At 41.2% G+C, this 16,606-nt stretch overlaps 1 pseudogene; it reads right to left on the bottom strand.

Annotated features, from left to right (window-relative positions):
* Positions 1 to 349: 349 nt before the first annotated feature.
* LOC115514948 lies at positions 350 to 9,183 on the bottom strand (annotated as a pseudogene).
* Positions 9,184 to 16,606: the final 7,423 nt, after the last annotated feature.

Here is a 16,606-nt window from a genome sequence, read left to right as displayed (position 1 = left end):
TTAACGTGGCAGTTGCCTATGTCCAGTGGAGGAAAATAAACTTTTCTTTCTTTTCTTTTCTTTTCTTTTTTTCTTTTCTCTTCTTTTCTTTTCTTTTCTTTCTTTTGAAAGAGCGAGAAAGACAGAGAGAATAGGAGGGGCAGAGAGAGCGGGAGAGAAAGAGAATCCCAAGCAGGCTCTGCACTCAGTGAAGACCCAAACTCAGGGCTTGAACTCAACAAACTGTGAGATCATGACCAGAGACGAAATCAAGAGTCAGATGCTCAAGTGACTGAGACACCCAGGCACCCTGAACATTCTCCTTTTCTTAATCTATTGTTGGTCAGGCTTTCCTTGAAGCAAACAGTCACTAAGGGGCAGCGTGGCCACTTAACAACACTACCAGGTTGGCTTGCCACACTTCTACAGATTCAGCCGAGAAGAAGACCACAGACCCAGTCTATTGAACAAAGAGCATAAACAAGAGCAGCGTGGCGTCAGCCACCTGCACCCCCTGTCCCACGGGCCCATGCCAAACCAGAAAGGCCAAGCGATGTGCAGCACAGGCAGTAGGTGCTGTTGCAGTCCACAATCACCCCACCAGAAAGAGTTGCTGTGGCTTCCTGGGAATATTTATTTCCTCTCACAAATTGGATTCTGGGGATGACATAATTCTCACCCACTTCAAATATGTGATACATGTTTCTCTCTGCTTCTTTTTAAGGTGTTAATGGTTTTTCACTGTGTGGCTGTTTCTATGCTCATATTTATACTCCATATTTGCTTTTTTTAGTAGTTGTTATTAAACATCATATCTGTGGGACCCTAGGAAAATAGTATAGGCATAGTCTAAAACAGATTAAGCAAAGTTTGCCTTTACTTTGGCCTCTACGTTTCAACTTTCAGGGTTCTCATGATGATTACCAGTATCTAAATTTTATGTGTATCATTGGTAATAAAATTGCAGAACTGAAGTGCCCAACCTCTCCTCGGTCCTACAGTGCTTTCTGCAATTAGGAGAATCTTAAAACACACTGTAAGGGCAAGTGTGGTGGAAGGCCTTTTCTGGAAATGGGGTTAGCATGGCTGTGGAAGCTAGCATTCCCAGGTAAACTTATCTCTTCACTGTTAAATGCCATAAATTTTCATTAGGTGATCAACAGAAATGGCATGATTGCTCAGGAGCTCAACCCTGGTATTTAAATTTCTTCTCCTCAACTTTAATGAGGGCATATATCAGAGCAGTAGAGTGGGGTGACATTTACAACACTGCCACTCCATTCTGTGATTAGACACACATCATTCAGAGGTTGGGCTTCAGACTAGTGGTAATTCCAACGTGTTCTAAACAGCAGTCGTGGTAATTACAAAACTTACAATGAGAAATAACAAATAATATCTTGTTTTTCAACCTGCACTTCGATTAGCAGTAGCATCACATACCTGGAAGCGTGGCAGGGGGTTCTGCTATATGTCGCTCCCTGAACACAGGAGTGGGAGGGAGAGGAGGGCCTTCTCGCAGATGAAGAAATAGAGAAGAAATGCAGGAGTTGGGAGGACACCACAGGAAAAGATAAAAACCACAGAACATAAGTATATTAATCAGGGTTCTCCTCAAAGCATTAAATAAGGTCTTGTTAAAAGATCAATCTGTGACCTTCATTTGTAAGTTTTGGTAAATTCATAAAGCTTGAGCCTCACTCAGCCTTTAGGTCAAGATATATCCATGTGTCTTGATCCAAATTCCAGAAACAGGAGAAAATTCAGAATCTCAAGTGGGCTATATGTTTTACCATGTAGCTATCAATGTTTCTTAGAACTCTAAGAAAACTGATCTACCCAAAGAAATTTTGTGATAACTGAGTTCTTTTTTTTAAGTTTTTTTTAAATCTTTATTTATTTTTGAGAGGGAGAGAGACAGACTGCAAACGGGGGAGGAACAGAGACAGAGGGAGACACAAAATCCAAAGCAGGTTCCAGGCTCTGAGCTGTTAGCACAGAGCCAGATGTGGAGCTTGAACTCATGAACCACGAGTTCATGACCTGAGATGAATTCAGACGCTTAACTGGCTGAGCCATCCAGGTGCCACTGTGATAACTGAGTTCTAACACTGTTTCATTCTATTGCTGGACATTTAGATCTAGACAAATTTCATCATAGTTGAGACAAAATTCTTTAAATTTGACAAATATTTCAACTGGTGATCCATCAGGCAAAAGCCATGGCCAATCTTTGGACTGCCAGACAGGACCCTGTATGACAAATGGTACAACCTAGTGCCCCCAACTCTTGAGGCATGTGCTTAAGGGGCCAGCTGCTTAAGGGTTCACTTAAGTGAACTGCTACTCTATAAGGAACTCAGCCCTCTGGCTGCATCTGCTCTTTTCTACTCGGAATCATAGTTTCATTTTCTCATTGGCAGCCTTGTTTTCCTTTTCACCTGATGTGACAAATTCAAAGACTGTAGAAGGTCTTTTGCATTAAGCATGGTGTTTAAAGAGGTAGTAGGTGCTTAATTTATGATCACAGGTGCTAAAGATTCTTTTGTCTCGTTTGGTGGAAGCCTGATTTGAGAAACCGGTCTCAGAACTGGCCTGGTCATATCTGTTATAGGCAGCTGGGACAGGCTATTTGGTATACAACATGGGATCTACAGATACTATATTTGGGATCAGGTATATTTCATTCTTCTCTAGCCTTTACAGATTAAAGAATTGCAAAAGTATTCTTGGAAACAGTTTACTGTATTTCTGATCCTACCCCCAATTCTGCTGATGATATATCTTGGGCCATAGTTACCTCAACATCCCCCCAGAGCAGTCGTATCATCATCTACATCAATCTCGATTACAGATCTTTTCTTAGACTTAACTTTGCAGCAATTTTTTTTCCCACTGTCACAGCTTCAGACAAAGACTGATCTGTTCAGCTTGTACAATCCCTCCTTTTGGCCCCTCCAAACCAGCAGCCAATCTCTCTTTATCAAGGTCCACACATTCTTCATCTTCAGTTCATGGTTTCTTTGCTCCTTCTACAACATCCCCTCATTTTAACATGAGCACATCCCTGAGGACCTATTTCTAGGGGTGCCCTTCTGTCCATCCTTGCTGAAGTTAATGTTTCACCGTGAGTTATCCGAGAACATCTCCTCAGTCAGGGCCTCTAACCACAGCAATGGTTTCAGTAGCCTCAGTAGGGCATCAACAGTAGGATGCGAAAAGCACACATTGTTCAGTACGAATAAGGTAGAATCCAGCGTGTGATGTTCTCTGGTTTGCCTTCCTTTCCGGTCTCCCAGACTCCGTAACTGATCTAGATGTTCTGGGGTTACTAGAATGCCTGACAGTCACTTTGTCTTCCTTCACAACAATCTCCTTTTCTGGGTGCTGTGCTATTGTACGATGGTGGGTACATGTGTCCCCCACCTCTCTGCCATCTCTGATAGCAAATGTGGCATCGGCCCCTCAAATCTCTGAGGACCCCACACTATAAGGCCTCATAAGGGCATATGAGATCATCTTAATCGGGCCTTTCCACCCTTAATGTCTTTTTTTGGTAATAGCTGGCTCCAGCGTGCACATCTACAATACGCATCCCCATCAAGAGGGATTTTCTTACAGTTTCACACTTATGTTCAAAATTGGCCCCCTGTTTTTTTTTTTTTTTCTTTACTGATAGTACTACTCAGTTGGTGAGGCTTTTAACCAGTCATTCTGCATTTTTCTCTTTCATTTCCACTCCATATCTAACCCAACCAGAAATCCTGTCTCTGGAAGATTTCTGTAATAATCCCCTAACTGGTTTTCCTATTTCTAGTTTCAGCCTCCTCCTCCTCCTTGCACCCCACACCTCCATCTAGTCTCCAAACTGCACCCAGAGCATTCTTTTAAAAGGCACATTGGATCATGTCACTGTCTTGCAATAACCCTCCAGTCACATCACTGGCGTTTAGAACCAACCCAGAGTTTTCTCTGGGACCTCCAAGCCCTGCATGATTGTGTCCCTGGCTATCTCTCTGAACCTAGTTCACAGACCTGACCCCTGGCTCACTCTGCTTATCACACTGCTTCTTTGCTGGTTCTTATATGCCAACTGAGGACCTGCCTCAGGTCCTTTGTTCTTGCTGTTCCGTTAGCCTGGAACGCTTCCTCTAGGCAGCTACTTCCTCAGTTTATCTGCTTTCCCGCTCAGAGTCACCTCTCCCCTTGAGAACCCTATCTGAAATATCACTCTCATCCCCTCACCCTCCTTTATTTTTCATTGTAGCATTTATGGTTATTCAGTATCATATTATGTATTTCTTATTGATTTGTTTATGGTACCTGCCTAACAAACAAAGACCCCTGAGCACAGGCAGTCTGCTTTGTGGTCTGCAGGGTCCCCCTCACCTAAAAGGATACATATTTGTTGAATGAATGCCAGATGGGGAAACTGGAACTTAAGACAGAGTATCCTTATTTTCCTGTTTTTTCCAGGACAATTTTGCCAAGGGTAAGGACAATCCACTGTGCAAGTAATGTGGGCATACATGATCAGAAATGGACCGTAATTTGAACTCAAGTCCTGTTGTATCCCTTTGTGGTTCCCTGTTGATGGCTGCAATAAAATTTTATAATGGTCTGCCCAAAGAATCTTAAAATTAAATTCTAAATGATTTCCTCCTAGTGTTTCTGCCCTGACCACACAGAGGGTCTGCAGGAGACGATGTACTAGAATAGCGTGTGCCCAAGCTGGAATTGGTACAGCAGCATCAATATCGTATTTGCTAACTCATGTTGCTAATGAGGACAGTTTTGGGGAGTTTCAATGACAGGCTCCTCATTTACTTCCTGAGCTGCATGTATAATGCTATCAGCCCCTGAAACAAGGTTGGTAACATCAGTGCATAAATCACTCTTCAAGTGAGCAAAGTAAATATGCTATGACTTCCGTTTACCCCATGTAACAACAAATGAAGGAGAACATTTATTATTTACTTACTCTGGTTACATCAGCTTTTGAAAGGGTTCTAGTTGAACTATAAAACTCTACCAAATGTCTTGACTGACCTACCTAGTGGAGTGGGGAAACTTATAGTGGCAGCCAGAAAACTTAGATTTGTCTCCATCACATGTGTAAGCTTGTGGGAGCAGTTTACATTCCTTCTGTTCCTTATAATAGTAGAGGATAGTACAGTTGAAATTTTCCAGAAAGCCCAGCATTTTCAGAAAACAACAACTATAATAGGATTCCCCTTTATTGAAAAAAGAAATAAGACAATTTAAAATATATGGAGAAAAAATGTTTGTGGGGGCACCTGGGTGGCTCAGTCGGTTGAGTGACCAGCTCTGGCTCAGGTCACGATCTCACAGTTTGTGAGTTCAAGCCCTACATCAGTCTCTCGCTGCTGTCAGCACAGAGCCTGCTTCTGATCCTCTGTCCCTGCCCTCTCTCTGCCCCTCCTTCACTCATGCTCTCTCTCTTCAAAGACAAGTAAAAACATGAAAAAAACCCCACATATTTGTGGAACAAGAATTGACTGTCTACAAATAAATGTATAGAATAAGGAGTTTCTCTAAAGTTCTGTTTCTATGCTTTTTGTAAGTTTTCTGCATTTCTTCAGGCATATGCCGCACATATTTACTGAGCGCCTACTATGATCTGCGTACCTTGTTAAACAGAGCTAGGGATGTGCACTGTAGAGGACAGGCATGCATGTAAACATGTATTGTTTTTATAATTAAGTTAAAAGAATATATTCTCTCTGATCAAAATAATCTCTGTTTTCATAAAAGTTTGAGGCAAAAAATGGAAGAAAGAATTGTCAAAATTTCAAGGAAAATCTTATTGTTTATTCATTTTTTAAATTTTTTTTCAATATATGAAATTTATTGTCAAATTGGTTTCCATACAACACCCAGTGCTCATCCCAAAAGGTGCCCTCCTCAATACCCATCACCCACCCTCCCCGCCCTCCCAACCCCCATCAACCCTCAGTTTGTTCTCAGTTTTTAAGAGTCTCTTATGCTTTGGCTCTCTCCCACTCTAACCTCTTTTTTTTTTTTTTTTCTCAAGGAAAATCTTATAAGCCAACAACTCAGATGACTAGATTGGTCGGGTTGCATCTACAGGGCTATTGTAGAATTGGATTGCATGAGTTCAGAAATGTTTGCAGCTTTGGAAACTGGTCTCTGATGCTCCTAGTAGTATTTATTTTGGCTGTTTGTTTGTTTGTTTAAAACCTCTTTCAAAGGGTTATATGAACTTAATAACCTCTGTGTTGCTAAGGACCAGATAGGGGTCTAGCACACCACGGGTGTGGTGAGGCCAGAGCGCTCATGCCTTCTGGAGGAAATTCTCATTGTATATTTCTGGAAAGCAACTTGGAAAAATGCATTCTTCATCTCACATGTGGAAAACCTTTCTTAAGTTCTGGCCATACAAAAATTGAAGAAGACATTGATCTTGAAGCCTCCAGATTCTGTTTCTTAAAGATAATCTCCTCACACTTTCCTAGTGTTTAATATTCTCTGTCCACAGACAAATCTGCTCCTAGGAAATCATTTTGAAACTGTGACTCACACCAAAGTTCAGGTGATTTAGGTATGTTTCTCCTTCCCCTAAGGCATTTGCCCTATCATGGCTCAACTCTTTAAACAAGGGGAATCACTTCTGAACTTCTTACTTTATCATGTTAATTGGAGATGTAGAGTACCTTTCAATTCTGACATTCTTTGCTTCTAAATGCACAGCTTAGTATTTGTGTGGATATTATGAGGCAGAAGGGAGGAAAAGGAGGGGGTGAAATTTTTTTGTGTGGAAGACCCTATTATCAGTTAGGGTGATTTTCCTTACAAGTAACAAAACACCTAACAGCATTTTATCCAATAAAGTCATTTAATTACCCATGTAACAAGAAGTCCAGAGATGTGAGTTTCCGGAGTGGGTCAGCAGCTCAACATGGCTAAGCGACTGAGTCAGTGTCTCTGATGGACTTGTCTTCCCATCATACCTTCCCAAAGGTCTGCAGCAGCTCCAAGCATCTTTCTTATCTTCACCTAAGTGTTCAAAGACAGAAGGGTTGTCCTCACGGGCCTTTTCTCCTTTGTCTGATGGGAGACTGTCTCAAAGCTCCCCAGCAGACTCCTCTTATAGCACATTGGCCGGAACTGGGTCATTTCCACCACCTGTAGTAGCAAGGAGTTGACAGACCAATCACAGGTTTTCCCCAGGGCTAGGCATATCAAGAACTGGAACAAATTGAGATTTTGTTAGCAAGGAAGCAAAGGAAAGTGTTGCTGGAAGGCAGTCAATAGTGTCTGCCGCAACCTTGGGACCACATCACCAAGGAGCTACTCTGAGCAGATCTGTGACCATGCTTGAAAATGGCTGAGTCAGAAACCCGGGCTTTCTCTAGTCCCTTCCACCTTATAGTTCCTTCCTTGCAAATGTTCAGGTTAAGAGGGGAGGGGTGTGTGATGGAAACAGATGGTGATGTTCTAAATTAAAAGAGAAATGGGATGTTGTAGTGCTGTGTTCAACTTGTCTATTCTCAAAATTTTTTGTCACACAATTTTATTCTTTAACTTGAATTTATTCTGCTGAACATCTTCTGCAAACTTGCTATAAAAACAATGGATTTTTTTTTTTTTTGGTCAGGCTGCTCTTTCACTGAAACAGTCCAGAAATGATTGTATTCACTTTTATTTTTTAAATCTCCACTTATCAAATACCAGTGTGCAAAAAACAACAACAACAACAACAAACAGATGGTATGATTTGAAGCTTCTTTTGTTGTATGCAGGCTAATGTTTTAAACATCATGTCAAAATTTGACTTGTAATTTTAAAATTGCTATTTTCCCAGGCTAAGCTTGGAATATCTTCAAATTTCTCCAACAGTGTCTCATGAAGGGAAAGCAAGATTTTTGCATGTGGGCAAATTCAAGAAAAGGACAAATGTTTAAAGGACACATTTTTTTCAAATGAAAATTAAAATAGTTTTATTGAGGGGTACCTGGGTGGCTCAGTCAGTTAAGTGTCTGACTCTTGATTTCAGGTCAGGTCATGATCTCACAGTCCTGAGATCAAGCCCTCCGTTGGGCTCTGCTTTGGGCTCTGACAGTGGGAGTGGAGCCCGCTTGGGATTCTCTCTCTCCCTCTCTCTCTCTGCCCCTTCCTCGCTGGCTCCCTCTCTCCCTCTCTAAATAAATAAATAAACAAACATTAAAAAAATAGTTTTATTGATTCTAATGTAGCAAAAACTTTCTATTTTTAGAACATATAGTACCTATTGCATCTAATATGAATGTTAGTTTTCAAAATCTCACTTCTTTTTTAGTTATTAAAATACTGGTATCTTAACATCTTTGAAAAGAAGCAAACAGATTCATCTTTCTAATCATTCATCTTTTATAGTTGGGTAGAGTTTAGAGTTTATAAAATTTGTTCATACACACTATTTCATGTTATCTTTCAATTAACCTGCAAACAAATATTATTTTTCCCATTTATATACGAGGAGATTGGGGGTCAAAAAAATACCTTACCTAAGGTCAAAGAATGTTAGCTGTGGAGTTAGGGTTAAAATGAGGTTTTCTATCCATTGCAACTCTTACTAGTGCCTATCCTATGTCAAGAACCATTCTGACACTGGAAATAATAAAAGAATAACAATCATATCTAACATTTATCGAGTGCCAGGCACTATCCCAAATACTTACACGTGTTGTTACCTTTAACCTTGTCAACAAATCTATGAAATAGAAACTATTAAAATTCCCTTTTTACAGATGTAGAAACAGAGGTCTCAAGACTTACATAAGGTCATCCAGATAGAAATAGGGAATTGTCACTTCTTAATCATTTAACAAGCACACACCTCTCTGTGTCTAGGTTGTAGTTACCTCCTCCATGGCTGGTCAGAGACTGATCTCTGCAAGACAGAGCCACCTTTGGAAGCATCGGCTGCCATGATATATGGCTGCTCTTTGCAGTACTGTTGCATTTTTTTCATGACCCTTAAGCTGCCATGATGCAAACCCAGCTCAAAGAAGTTAAGCAAAAGGGTTGTCTATTGACTCATAGAATCCAAGGGAGGGCTGAACAAGCAAACCACCCACCCATGATAAGGGCAGGATGCTGCTGGTCACGGGCGTTTCTGGAAACAGTAACTTCAGGGCTGGTTGAATGCTTGCCCTCTTTTTCTCTTATTTCTTTGTGCATGTTGGCATCATTCTTTCTTACTACCAATAGCTTTTTTTCAAATGGTAGAAATCCCAGTCACAGATACCTCATGAAATTCATCTTTTGACTTTCACCAACAGAGTCTGACTCTATTCGGTCTAGTTGGAAAAAACTCCACAGAAGGGCTCTGATTGGTCTGGCATATATAAGAAGCCACATGTGGACCATTCATATCATGTATGAACCTGTAAGAGTTGACACGTGCAGCTGGGCAGTGTGTGTGCTTTACAAAGGTGCCTACCCAAGGGGCATGTAGGGATTGAAACAAAGCCCATTCTCTGGTCACCAAGACAGTAGTCTGGGATAGGCATCTTCCTAGAAGAAAAAATGCCTTTTGCTTCCTTCAGACAACGGGTTTTGCCAAGCTGGGTACCCACTGGGCTCAGCACTTTTATAAATGGAGGTATAATTGACATATAACATTATACTAGTTTCAGATGTTGTAATGATATGATATTTGTAATACTGTGAAATGATCACCCCAATAATTCTGTCATTATACATAGTTATGACAATAATTCTTTCTTGTGATAAGAACTTTTAAGATCTACTCTCTTAGCAACTTTCAAATATACAATACAGTATTATTAACTATAGTCACCATGCTGTATATTATATCCTCATCACTTATTTATTTATTTATTTATTTATTATTTTTTTTATCTTAGAGAGCACACAAGTGGGGGAGAGGGGCAGAGGGAGAGAGAAAGAGAAAGAGAGACAGAGAGAGAGAGAGAGAAGAGAGAGATGGGGAGAGAATCTTAAGCAGGCTCCAAGCTCAGTGCAGAGCCCAACATGGGGCTTGACCCCACCACCCTGGAATCATGACCTGGGTCGACATCAAGAGTCAGATGCTCAACCGGATGAGCCACCCAGGTGCTCCACAACTTATTTATTTTATAATTAGAAATTTGTGCCTTTGACACCCTTCACTCATTTCACCTCCCAACCCTCCATTTCTGGCAATCGCCAATCTGTTCTTTGTATCTATGAATGAACACCCACACACACAACTTTTTTTCCACATGGAGGCACTGATTAGGTTTGCGGTTACCCTGTGTAAAATATGACAGCTTCCGAGGAATGTAGATGGAGGAAGAAAAGGGAAGTGCTAATTTCAGAGAAAGAGGAGATGAGCAACAGAACACTGAAAGGGAATTTGAGCCGCTTGCAGCGCTCAAAGTTTTCTTGCTTAGTAACACACAGTGAGTGGATTCTCTGTAGAAAACTGTTCCTACTTCACGTAAATTAAGAAAAAAAAAACAATTCCACAATCAAGGCATGAAAAAATGATAAATAGAGGCTGTGAGGTGAACAAAACCCACTGCCATTTCAAGGTTTAATAGCACGTTGGGAAGCAGCTTGCTCCTCCCGGGCATTACACATCCTCTCTTTGAGGATGCAGAAGCTCTCTCACGGTGGATTCGACTAAACGATTTCATGGTTTTTATTGAAAAGACAGTCTGACATTTAATCGAGACGCCTGATGGTCTGATCATCTAGGAGCAAAGCACTACTGAAAGCAGCTTTGGTTACATGGAAGTGATATTTTTAGCACCAGGTTTGTGGAGCTGCAAAAATTTAAAACTTTAAGAAAGAAAAAAAAACTAATTCTCATGGGTCAGAACAAGCAAGGTTTTCTCTGGAATGCAGTCATACCACCCTTACCGAGTAGGCTCAACTTCTTCTCTGAAACCGCCGCTGCGTGGACGTGGGAGGACAGAGCGTGTTTAAAGATGGGCAGGAAAAGGCTGGACCTAGGAGTGTGACCAGCCAGGCCCTATTTCAGTGCAGGCCAGCCCTCAAGCCATGACACAAAGGGCCCAGTGTATTTCTTCTGAGATAACCAATTCCCAGCTGGCAATCGTCTTCCCGGGGTCACACACACTATCTCAAGAGTGCGAGCTTTGCAAACATGATCAGGAGGAATGCAGCAAGGGAAATATCTGGTATTTCAAGGGCCTCAATAACAAATTGTATCATTTCATCGTGCGCAGCATCTCTCCCAGCTTAAGTAGACTCTACATGGGTGGCCACCATGTTTTTTTAGCTCCTTTTTTGCCCTGGTTCCCCCCCCCCCTCAGTTTATCCTTCTTTGGTAGCCCACACTCATCATGTGTCTTGGATTTGCCCACACCCTCCTGCTCTTCTTTGCTGCTTCCTTTTTCTTAGGGGTTTTTCTTCGTCAGATGAACTAGTTAGGACCTCAAAAAGTGAACCACAGTGGAGAACTGGAGAAATAGAAGGTTGTAGCAAAGCCAGTCAGGGGAAGAACGGGGGCTGCTCACTGTCTTGATGAGCCATCTCGCCTTCATTTCTCTTATTGCTCCTCTTCTTATACGTCACTCATCATCTACTCCTCACTACACTTTTGTCTCTCCTTTTTTCATCTTCTCTATGAACCTAGCCCTCCTTACACAATTTCTCTTGTCAGCAAAGATAACAGCCTACTCAGTACATTTAAAATCTGATTGTTGTTTGCTGAATTACAACAACACACTCTTCAGCAAGGTGCTCCAGGGATTTCCTGAGAAAGGTGCGGAGTGTGTGAGAACCATCAGGCTCTAACTCTGCATTCTGACCCTGCTGCCTTTCCCTGGGTGTGGGACTTGCGTTGGGTAAGCAGAAGTAACATGTGTCACTTCCAGGGGACATATGTCACTTCAGGGTGGAAGCTTTAAGGCCAGTGCCCACTATTCTGTGCTCTCTTTCCCTCTGCCACAATGACCGGCCATGTTTCAGAAGGTGGATACCCCCTCAGCCTGAGTCCTGGAAAGCACATGACTTTGAGCAGAGGCTACAAGCTGACCTGCTTTCAGCACCTAGATAAACAAGGAACAAATCTTTCTTATTTTATGCCATTGAGATTCTTGGGCTGTTTGTTACTGCAGTATAAATACAGCACAGGAGCTGATAACAAGGAAGACAGAATGACATGTTTCCTACCGAGTAACCCTCGTGGAAAATTTCCATTTGCACCATGAAATTGCCTCTTGCAATTCACTGAGATCGGGAAGGTAGGCCAGTGACAGAGACTATTTTTGGTGCTTAGCACCTTAGTTTTACTTGTGCTTCAGACAGGAAAAGGACCATATGAAATGAATTACTGCGCTGTGTGTGTTGTCTTCGACTTACTCCCTGCTCTCTGGTCCTCAGCTGGGCAGTGGTTCTTTGCCTGCAACTTCCGGGGATAAGAGCACTGTTTCCTCCTATGTTGGTGTGTTGGAAACAAGGCACATCCTTCCCTAAATGCCCATAGCATAGCTGAAACCAAGCTGTTACTCAAAGCAAGGCTTTATTGATGGTTTAAGGAAAATGGAAGGGAAATGCAACACCAAGAAAGCCTACATTGCTGACCAGGCACAAGCCTATTGATAGGATCTCCTGGCTTTCCCCATCTCTCCTGACAAGATGGAAGCTTCTGTGCCTGTTACACTCACCACCCCTTACATGACTTCCAGCATCAGAAATGCCCCTGGAATCTCCCTGCCTTAGACCGAAGACCCCAGTGGAAAGGAACATTTTCCCTCTCCCAACTTGCTTACAAAATCCTTCTTTCTTATCTCTGGCCCAATCACTGAGATCATCTGCTCTTTTCAAGGAAACTGTATCCCCACCTTTATGTACCATGATCTGACCCTATGGCCCCAACAAGACAATCACACGATTGTATTAGAAAGGATAAAACTGGCTCTACTGTAGCAACAAACAACCCAAGACCTCAGAAAGTGGCTCACAGTGCAGAAAGGTCTTATGTGGTCAGTGTACTGGTATTCAGGAAAACTTTTGATCATGTTTCTATAGTGTTTATTTTTTAGAACTAATTGGAATGTATTAATTTCAGACTTATCCACACCTTGACTTGCAAAATCCTATTACTTTAAGTGCCAGTTTTTCTGTGAAGCCTTCCCTGAGTCTAGGCAAAGTGAATTCGTCCATTCTGGATAATTCTTCAGCACTGCCCTCCATGCCTTTATGACAAAATTATTTACCTTATTATATTCTGATTTGTCTTTCTCTTTCTCTTTCTTTTTTTTTCTTTTTCTTTTTTTTTTTTTTTTTTTTTTTTTTTTTTTTTTTTTTGCCTCTCTTCATTTCCTAGAAGATACCTTCTTGAGGACAGCAATTAGGTATTTTTTCTGTGTCTATTACACTGCCTAGCACAGTACTTGAGAGCAATAACCAGGCAATATAAATCAACTCCGTGGAGAAGTGAAATTCAAGTTGTCATCATGTCCCTGTTCTTGGATCATGTGTATATGTTTATGTGTTGTGGGCTGTGGGATATAGTTATATCTGTGTAGTATCATGTCTAAAGGGATGTGTTCAAAATGGTGCACATCAAACCTCTCGATACAGTTCATGGATTGATGTATATATGAGTTTGAAAACTACTTATGTAGACAACCACATCCTACAAAGGAAGCTTGAAGTTCTTATTTACCAAATAAGGCTTCCCATATCCCACAGTAGTTACCCCATATTTACCCCTGAGCCACTCCCTTTTAGTTTAAATTAGAACTTTTTAAAACACATTTGTTTTATCCCTTAAAGGCACATGAAACAGTCTTGTATACTTAAGCTGGTAGCCTGAGACATTTTTAGTATGAAATAAAGGAAATAGATGGCTAATTTTTTTTGACAGGGATTTTTAAGTCTACATGATAAATCAGCATTTAAAACATATTTCTTCATCTAAGTTCTCCTTTTCTGGTTTCACCTCTTATTTATTTATTTATTTATTTTTGAGATGAGCATGGTAAACTTTGCTGAAAAAACAAAAAAGAGTGAGAGATTTTAGCTGTTATTGTAGAATTGCATTACTACATTTTCCTCTCTTTTATTAGCAAAGGTATTTTGTCATTTGTCAACCCCCTGAAAATATCCTTTTTACCCCCTATAAGTCAAAAATGACTTCTTTTAGGGCATACAGGATAAGTTGTAATAACACATTTGGTAGCTTTAAATAATTCTCTTCTACCAGTATACACAGTGAATGTTATTAATGGAAAAGTCTTTGCATGGGCCCTGAAAATAACCAATAACTCAACTTGTCAGCATTTTGATAACTACAGGCTTCAATTTAACATGAAGAAATATAGGATTCAGTTTAGCAGTTTCAAAAGCAATGAATACAGATGATGAAATCTCTTCTTTCAGGCAAAGAGACTGAAAATTATTATACATAGACACTTACTTCTAATAATGTCATTTCAATTTACCTCTCAGTTGCTTGATATTAGAAGTATTTGTTCAGGAATTGGATGAGAATTTAATCATTATTTTAGAGCTTCAGGCCCAATCTCAGGGACCAACTGAAAATGTTATCAGCACCTGAGTGGCAATGCTTCTCATCCCTTTCCTGCACTCTTACCTCCTCTCTCTTTTTACCTTCCAAGTCTATTTTTAACTATCCTAGAAATAGCCCTCTTTCAGATGGGAATTAACCATGATGCCAGGGTGGTTATCACCTGATATGGCTTTATGTCTAGTTCCTCCTTCCATCCTTATTCCCTTCAATGGGGCACCTGGGTGGCTCAGGTAATTGGTTGTCCATCTCTTGATTTCAGCTCAGGTCATGATCCCAGGGTTGTGGGATCAAGGCCTGCGTCAGGCTCTGTGCTGAGCGTGGAGCCTGCTTGAGATTCTCTCTCTCTCTCTCTCTCTCTCTCTCCCCTTCCCCTGCTTGCTTTCTCTCTCTCTCTCTCCTTCCCCTTCTTGCTTTCTCTCTCTCTCTCTAAAATTAAAAATAAAATAAAATATTCATATTTTAAATACATAAAAAATTTAAGTAAAGTTAATTAAAATGAAAATAATTTAAATAAAAATTAAATTAAAATTTAAAAAGATTCAGATCAGGCCTCCTTTTTCTAAAAATTCCCTCCTTCTTCTCTCAAATACCGTCAGTCTGGGTGAATGAAAAGAAACAAATGTTCTCATATAGCCAAGCTGCATGGAGCTGTAAGTAGGAATGTATGCAAAACTATCACCTGGAATGGGCAAACTTCCGTTACCAGGCTGCTCTTCTCATTAACAAGGCCATTGCTCAGCTGGAAAGCCTTCCAGTTCCACTGTTATGCCTTTGGTAGGTGCTACCTGCTCCCTTCCAACTTCACCCAGCCTCTCTTCCAAAGGACACCCCATGCTTCTCGGAGCCATGGTAAGACTGTGTGCACCGTAATGCTCTCTTCCTGTAAGATTCCCCAAGAACCTACTTTAGTCGGCACCAAGTGTTGCTTTGTTTATGGTGTTAGTCCCACACATGCACTAACAGGTTTCCCTTTTCTGTAATTCCATGAACCTGTGTTTCCCTCCCATACCGACCTCTGTCATAATCATCTGTATGCCCCTTTGGTGGCATATTAGGCCATGGGCTCCCTGAGGGAAGGTATCACATCTTCTGCTTCATTATATCCAGAAAGCCTAGTATAGTGACAGAAGGTGCTCAATGAATACCATTCCATGAATGGCTGAATGGTCAAAAGTTACAGACAGCAAGATCAGAGGAAATGTTGGCTTGGGTACAGATTTCTTGCATCTACTTTCTTTTTTTTTTTTAATTTTTTTAAACATTTATTCATTTTTGAGAGACAGTGAGTGGGGGAGGGGCAGAGAGAGAGAGAGAGAGAGAGAGAGACAGAATCTGAAGCAGACTCCAAGCTCTGAGCTGTCAGCACAGAGCCCAATGCGGGGCTTGAACGCACCAACGGGGAGATCATGACCTGAGCCAAAGTCGGAGTCTTAACCGACCGAACCACCTGAGTGCCCCAATTTCTTGTGTTTACTTGCTAATGGGATTCTATTTTGCCTCTAAAATCAGTTCTGATATAAAGAGCAGGCCCAGTCTCGGAGACGGTATGCTATAGTGAGGACCGGTGAATGTCCTGGTAAATGTTTTCCAGTGTAGCAGATTTCAAGTTACTCAGTGTTATCACTGAGTGCAGCATTAAGGAGAAGTGTCCAGCAGCACATCTTCTGGAGTATTTCTGTCCTATAGCTACAATGTAACAAAATTACTTCAAAAGCACAGATAATAGTAAGATGTTGTAAAATAATCAGGAAGCAGAGGGGTTTGAGTGTTTATCATCTTCGTCTTTAATATAACCTATTTAATTGTGAGTTTAATATAATTTTTAATAATTTCCATATGTAACAACAGGCTTGCAAAATGGGGGAGGGGCAGAGAGAGAAGGAGAGACAGAATCCCAAACAGGCTCCTGTCAGTGCAGAGCCTGATGTGGGGCTCAAACTCACGAACACACAAGACCATGACCTGAGCCAAAATACAGTCGGATGCTTAACCAGCTGAGCCCCCCCCACCCCCCCGGCACACCAATTTAATACTTCTCTTTCACGATACTGTAGGAGCTGGTTTCAGAAGCCACTGCGTAGGACTCTTCTC

This window comes from Lynx canadensis, chromosome B2, assembly GCF_007474595.2.
Source record: "Lynx canadensis isolate LIC74 chromosome B2, mLynCan4.pri.v2, whole genome shotgun sequence".
NCBI lineage: Eukaryota > Metazoa > Chordata > Mammalia > Carnivora > Felidae > Lynx > Lynx canadensis.
This window is presented reverse-complemented; position numbering and strand designations above follow the sequence as displayed.